At 37.7% G+C, this 6,680-nt stretch overlaps 1 long non-coding RNA gene across 1 annotated transcript; it reads left to right on the forward strand.

Moving 5' to 3' along the window:
- The first annotated feature begins 499 nt into the window (after nucleotides 1–499).
- On the forward strand, nucleotides 500–2,061 carry LOC142169136 (uncharacterized). The gene is made up of 3 exons (XR_012698877.1): nucleotides 500–606; nucleotides 1,147–1,199; nucleotides 1,830–2,061. It is a non-coding gene; the product is annotated as an uncharacterized LOC142169136 (long non-coding RNA).
- Nucleotides 2,062–6,680: the final 4,619 nt, after the last annotated feature.

Genomic DNA, 6,680 nt, shown 5'->3' on the forward strand with positions numbered 1-6,680 from the left:
AACATGTACCTTTGGGGTGAGACTAGGGTGATTAACATGATAAAGAGATTATGTTATGATTTATATTAGTCGTATTACATCCGTGTGTTATGTTTTTAAGTCAAGCGAGTTGTGGAACAAAAGTCGATGAAAGTCATCACAAGTTACATTCATAAGTTTTACTGAAACTTTGGGTCAAATGTAACTTCAATTTTCTCCCAATATACTTAGAGTTATGGTGTGTTCCACCCATCAAATTAAAGATCTATGAGTCTATTTTCCAACGCATTAAACCATTTGTCAATACGACATCGGAGTAGAGAGATATGTGCATTTTTGCGATACTGCGCAAGCTGCTAGGTGACAAGTAGGTGTGTCACCTACTTGCTTAAATGAAAGCCCAAAAATGGGCCATTTCGGGTCGTCCAAAGAGGCCTTTTAAGGGCCTATTTTCTTCATATATTAGACTTAAAATAGAGCATAATAACCAGACATAAGCTCTGCAAAGAATCCTCCCAAAATTTCCCACAAACCCTAATTGATTTTCTCTCCCTTTCAAGTTCCAATTGGAGGTAAAACTTAGAGTTTGAAGAACCAAGATAGGAGCTGAGTTATCCAACAAATAAGGTGAGTTTACTGCTCTCTTTCATCCATTTTTTCTTCTGTAAATTCATGGTAAGTCGTTCTATACTTGTAAGAACTCACGGGATGGTGATCGGAAGCCGTGAGTTCGAGTTATTCACTTGTAGCGGACTGTTTTGTGGACTGTTTTGTGTTGCTGTTGGGCTGCGTGTTTTATTACTATTTTGTGGAGTTTTGGAGGAGGAAGGGGGTTTATAAACACCATATAAATGTAGGGTGGTTGGCTGGTCGTTCGTCATAACATTTTCGGGTCGTTTGACACTACTACGGTGGTCGTTTTGTGTACGAAGAGATTGGGGTGTGTTAGGCTGTTTTGTAGTATTTGATGGTGTATATAGGGCTGGAAAATGATGTATATATGTTGTTATTGTTCTGTCCTTGTATTGTTGGTGTTATCTTGAAGTTGGAGGAAGGGCATATTATAGGGGAGATGCTGCCCGTTTTAATACAAAATAGGTTTGTCGTTCGTTGTGCGATAGTTGTACCTTTCGTAACTTAACGATAGTATTATTATCATTCTTGTAGATTAAGGTGCGAAGAGGTGAGTTCAACTTGGTGATTGAAAAGATTGTGATAAGGTATGTTAAGGCTAAGCCTTCCTTCATTTTGGCATGATCTCGTAGCTACATGTGTTAGTAATGAGACAAAAAGAGAAGTTCATATTCATGAATTTATTCACACTATTCTAGTCTCATAAGTTACAATATTATTCCTTATCGAGACTCTATATTCAATTATAGTATTGTCTTCTTTCAGTCAAGAGAGCAGCAAGCCTATATATACAGTATTACAGTATTTTCATTACCATCGAGCTATAATCGATGGGCAGGCCCCTATTGGGCAACCTCTGATCAGATGGAAAGTTATATACCGAGCCTACTGTGGCCGAGCGCCTATGAGCGAGCCCAGCATGGTCGAGATACATAGCCTAGTATGGCCGAGCGCCTATAAGCGAGCCTACTATGGCAGAGCAGTTATATATACCGAGCCTTATAAGGCCGTACAATTATTTTACTTACTATATTGAAGGAGTTGAGTCAGTATCAGCAGGTAAGTATATCTCTAGATCATCTTTGACTCCCAGTTAATTTCAGTTATCATATTATCAGTTCAGTTTCAGATTTCAGTTATTTTATTGCCTTACATACTCGGTACATTATTTCGTACTGACGTCCCTTTTTTGGGGGCGCTGCATTTCATGCGTGCAGGTTCAGACAGACAGACGGGTAGACCTCCTCAGTAGGTGTTTTCCGAGTTCCGCCTGATCGGTAAGCTCCACGTCTTTCGGAGTTGCCAGGACTAGAGTTTTGTGTACATCTTATGTATATCTGTATATATGTTATGGGTAGGTCGGGGCCCTGTTCCGATCACAGTACATCTATCAGTAGAGGCTTGTAGGCATATCCTGTTGGTTAGTGCATTATGTTGGGTTTGTATAAATTGGTGGTTTGTCAGCTGTAGTAGCTATGACGGCCTTGTCGGCCTAGCTTTATATTGATATTTAGTTAGTGCTAGTTTCCATTCAGTTTTATATTTTGCTTCGCAAATTGTCTTGCAAGGTGGCCCCATGGCCAAAGTATGACATTATGTGTTCAGAGTCCCTTAGTCGCAATTTGGTACGCCAGGTTAGGTGAGGCACGGGGTGCTTGTCTCGCTCCTAGGTTCGGGGCGTGACACTCTCCGAGATACGTGGCGCATAGAGTTTGAGCGGTTGCATCAGGGCACTATGACAGTGTCAGAATATCCTACCAGGTTCAATGAGTTAGCCCGTCATGCACCTATCTTAGTTTCTATAATCAGAGAACGGGTCCGCAGATTCATTGAGGGGCTCGATTATGATATTAAAATATGCATGGCTAGAGAGTTGCAAACTGATGCTCCATTTCAACAGGTAGTGGAGATTACAAGGAAGATTGAGGGTGTTTTAGGCGAGGAAAGGGAGTCTAAGGAGGCTAAAAGGTCTCGAAGAGCTGGAGGGTTCAGTTGGTTTTACTCTTCATCTAGAACCCATTATAGAGGAGGCTCGAGCAGTCGGTCAGCTCAGTCCGCACATCAGATTACTCGGAGTGCTCCAGTTTACAGTGCACCACCGATACGAGATTCTGACAGTGGTTATTCCAGTTATCCGGCACAGACTCAGTACGAGCAGCTGCGACCTCAGAGGGGTTGTTATGAGTGTGGTAATACTAGGAATATGATGAGAGATTGTCCCAGACTTGGGAGGGGTGGATTTCATCTAAACACTCCAGCCACAAGCTTTATTCCAATTGATACTCCACGTGCACAGTCAGCTAGAGGTGGAGGACAGGCGGGTAGTGGGCGCCTAAGAGGTGGAGGCCCGACCCGTTGATATAATCACTATGATTTGGCTGGGGCCAATACACTAGATGGTGTCGTTACAGGTACGATCCTGATTTTATTATAAAAGGATAATTTCCTTAATTTGATTCAGTTCAAAATATTGAGGTGAGTCCTCCTATTATGCTCCACTTATGGTGAGCTTCATAAATTTGTGACCCACTTATATGTTTATCCCTGTTGGGAGATTTAAAGATGTGAGCCCATGTCTGTTATTATATTTCTATACACCATTGAGGGCTATAAGTCCAAAGATAATTTTTATTATTCATTACAGTGGGTTTAATGTGTGTCGGAATAATAGATTCCAATTTTTATGAATTATATTCCCTACTGGTATGAGGGTTCGTTATGTGTTATGAAAAAATATTTACGAAATTTATTGAAAAGAAGAAAGAAAGGAAATTGAAAATTTCAGTTGGCACAATGTGCAAAATACTTGTGATTCGGAGTTGAGGACGAGATCCTCACATTTTATACATGATGTGAAATATTTAAACCGGGCTGCAAGCCGCGATGGAAGTTATGTAAGGACGAGGTACTTGTGGTGAAATATTTATGAGTTTAAAAAAAAAATCCCTTTGTGAAATTTAATTGTACAAAAGTATTAATAGGGAGTCATGCCTGTTAGGCTTATTTGATAATTCTTGTATATTGTTCCGTGCATATTCAGCCATTTTGGTGCTATAAACATTGAGCTTTAACCTATGAGATGAGTGCCCAGGTGGCGTTAAATGTGACTCATTAATTCAAGTAAGCAATTATGAGGGCTTCATGCCTCACATTCTGTTGTAAGTGTTGTAAAAATTCGGAATGAGGTGGTGGTAAATATGAGATTAATTGATGATACTGGAATTAATTATGAGCAGCTTTTAAGGCCAGAGATGTGGTGATGAGCATACATATGATGTGTTTCATGTCCTGATATCATTATGATAATGCAGTGTTTGTAACGCTGAGATTGTATTATTGATATATACATTGTGGATATGTTGTTAGGAATTGTTTTGGGGTTACTCTGGCAGGTGGATAGGCCTAATTACAGGGGAGACTCTGCCGGAATTACTGAAAAATTTGGGAGTTAGTAAAATTTGAAGGATTGAGATTTGCAAAGGAAGAAATAAGTTATGTTATGTGTTTGAGGGCGAATGACCCTAAGCGGGGAAGAATGAAACACCCCAGAAAAATTTTGAAGTACTTTAACACTATCAAGAAAAATGATGTGTGCGTAGGCACGAGTTGCTATAGCCAGTTGAGACTAATACTATGCATTGTTGTGAAAAAAAATCAGACCTTTTGAAATGTTAGAGTGTAAGAAATTGATCTTAAAGATTATAAATATGGATAAAAGAAATAATCTCAAATGGCATGATGTTGTCGGGCTTATCTCAAATGCGGTAGCGTGGAATCAACTGTGAGTATATGTGTAAAAGTAAAATCATCAATTTAGTAGCCTCAGAATAATTCTTAGAATGTTCGAGGACGAACGTTTATTTAAGAGGTGGAGAATGTAACGATCCGACTTGTCATTTTAAGAATTAACGCCTCGTTCAGTGACTTAAGGTCTCAAGCAGCTTCACAATATGTATTAAGAATTGTCGAGTTTGATTTACTAAGGATTCAGAATTAAATTAAAAGAACAATCCTTATTTAGAAGCATAAATGGAAAGAGTTGACCGGAGAGTTGACTTTTGAGTAAACGATCTCGGATTCAAATTTTCATGGTTCCAATAACTTTGTATGGTGATTTTGGACGTAGGAGCGTGACCGAAAAAAATTATTTGGAAGTCCGTAGTGGAATTTGTCATGAAATGGCAAAAATAGAATTTTTGGGATGTTTGACCGGGGAGTTAACTTTTTGATATCGGAGTCAAAATCCAGTTATAAAAATTTGTACAGGTCTGTTATGTCGTTTATGACATGTGTGCAAAATTTGAGGTCAATCGGACGTGATTTGATAAATTTTGGCATTAAATGTAGAAGTTGGAATTTCTAAGTTTTATTAAGCTTGAATTAGGGTATGTTTCGTGGTTCTAGCATTGTTCGATGTAATTTGAAGTTTCGACTAAGTTTGTATGATGTTTTAGGACTTTTTGGTATGATTTGACGGGTCCCGAGGGACTTGGGTATATTTTTGGATCACTGGTTGAAAGACTAGTAAAGTTAAGAAATTTGGGAGTTTGACCATAGTCAATATCGGGTCAAGACGACCTCCTTTCAGTGTTTTGAGTGTGCGAGCAGGTCCGTAGCATGTTTTATGATTGAAATTCATATATGGTTTGTGTCCGGGAGGTTCCGAATAAGTTTCAGGGTGGTTTCGAATCATTTCGGAGAAGTTTGAGTTTGCTAGTTTCTGGTGAAACACTGTTCATTCGCAATTGCGAACCATTTATAGCAATTGCGAAAACACTGTTCATTCGCAATTACGAATCATTTATGGCAATTCTGAAAACACTGTTCATTCGCAATTGCGAACCATTTATGGCAATTGTGAAAACAATGTTCATGTGAGGTACTGTTCATTCGCAAATGCGAAGTTTTTGTCCGCAAATGTGAACCTGGGCAGAAACTTAAGGATTGAAAATCTGTCATTTCTTCATTTTCGATTGGGATTTTTGGAGCTCGATTTTTTGGCGATTTTGAGGATTTCTTCACGACTTCGACTGGGGTAAGTGTTCTATATCCTAAAATGATTATATTTATGAATCTATGATTATATTCATCGTTTAATTCGGATTTAAATGGAAGAAATCAAGATTTTTACAAAATCTTCCAAAAACAAAAATTTAAGATTTAGAGGTCGAGTTGTTATTGGAATTCGATAAAATTGGTATGGTTGAACTCGTATCGGAATGGGTGTTCGGATTTCATAAAATTATGTCGGGTTCCTAGGGGCGGACCCTGCGTTGACTTTTGTTGACTTTTTGGAATAAAATTTTAAGTCGACGTATTATTATCCGGAATCATTTTTGATGAATTTTAATGAAGTTATACAATTAATTTGGATACATTTGAGCTGTCCGGGGGCCAATTCAAGTAAGAAGGCTATTTTGGAATATCGGCCTAACTTCAAAAAGGTAAGTGTCTAGCTTAACCTCCAGTGGGGGAATTACCTCTTAGGTATTGAGTCTTATGTGCCATTTGTGAAATGTGAAAAGCCGTGTACGCGAGGTGACGAGTACGTACCCAAGCTTATACGTGCAAAATTTATTGAAATAAAATCTTAGGCATTATTGCGTAGTAAATTAGAAAATTGTGAAAAATTATTAAAACATCTGTTTGCCATGCCTAAATCCTTATTGTTGAATTTGTTTTTATGATAATTTGATGTGATTGTTACTTGAAATATTTATGAAATTTCGTGAGTATTGTTGGTTTAATATTTCTTGGAAATTAATTCCAATATGAATCTTCTTATGCAAATAATTAATTTAAGCGAGCTTAAGAATAAGTGTTAATATAATTTTCTAAATTTGCATTAATGAAGGTTTTGCTTTATGCTGAGTAATTTCTATCTCAATTGATTATTTTTGGGTGTTATATATATTGTGTGGAACCTTGGGCTATTTGTTGTGAAATTAATTGATTTTGTTATATCTTTGGAATTTGGTTTTGGCCATTGGGCAAATTGTGATATTAATTATTTTTATTATATTATCGTGTTAATTTTCCGTTTAAATTGTTGTGTTGTGTGAGTTACT

The sequence above is a fragment of the Nicotiana tabacum genome, chromosome 14, assembly GCF_000715075.1.
Source record: "Nicotiana tabacum cultivar K326 chromosome 14, ASM71507v2, whole genome shotgun sequence".
Classification (NCBI taxonomy): domain Eukaryota; kingdom Viridiplantae; phylum Streptophyta; class Magnoliopsida; order Solanales; family Solanaceae; genus Nicotiana; species Nicotiana tabacum.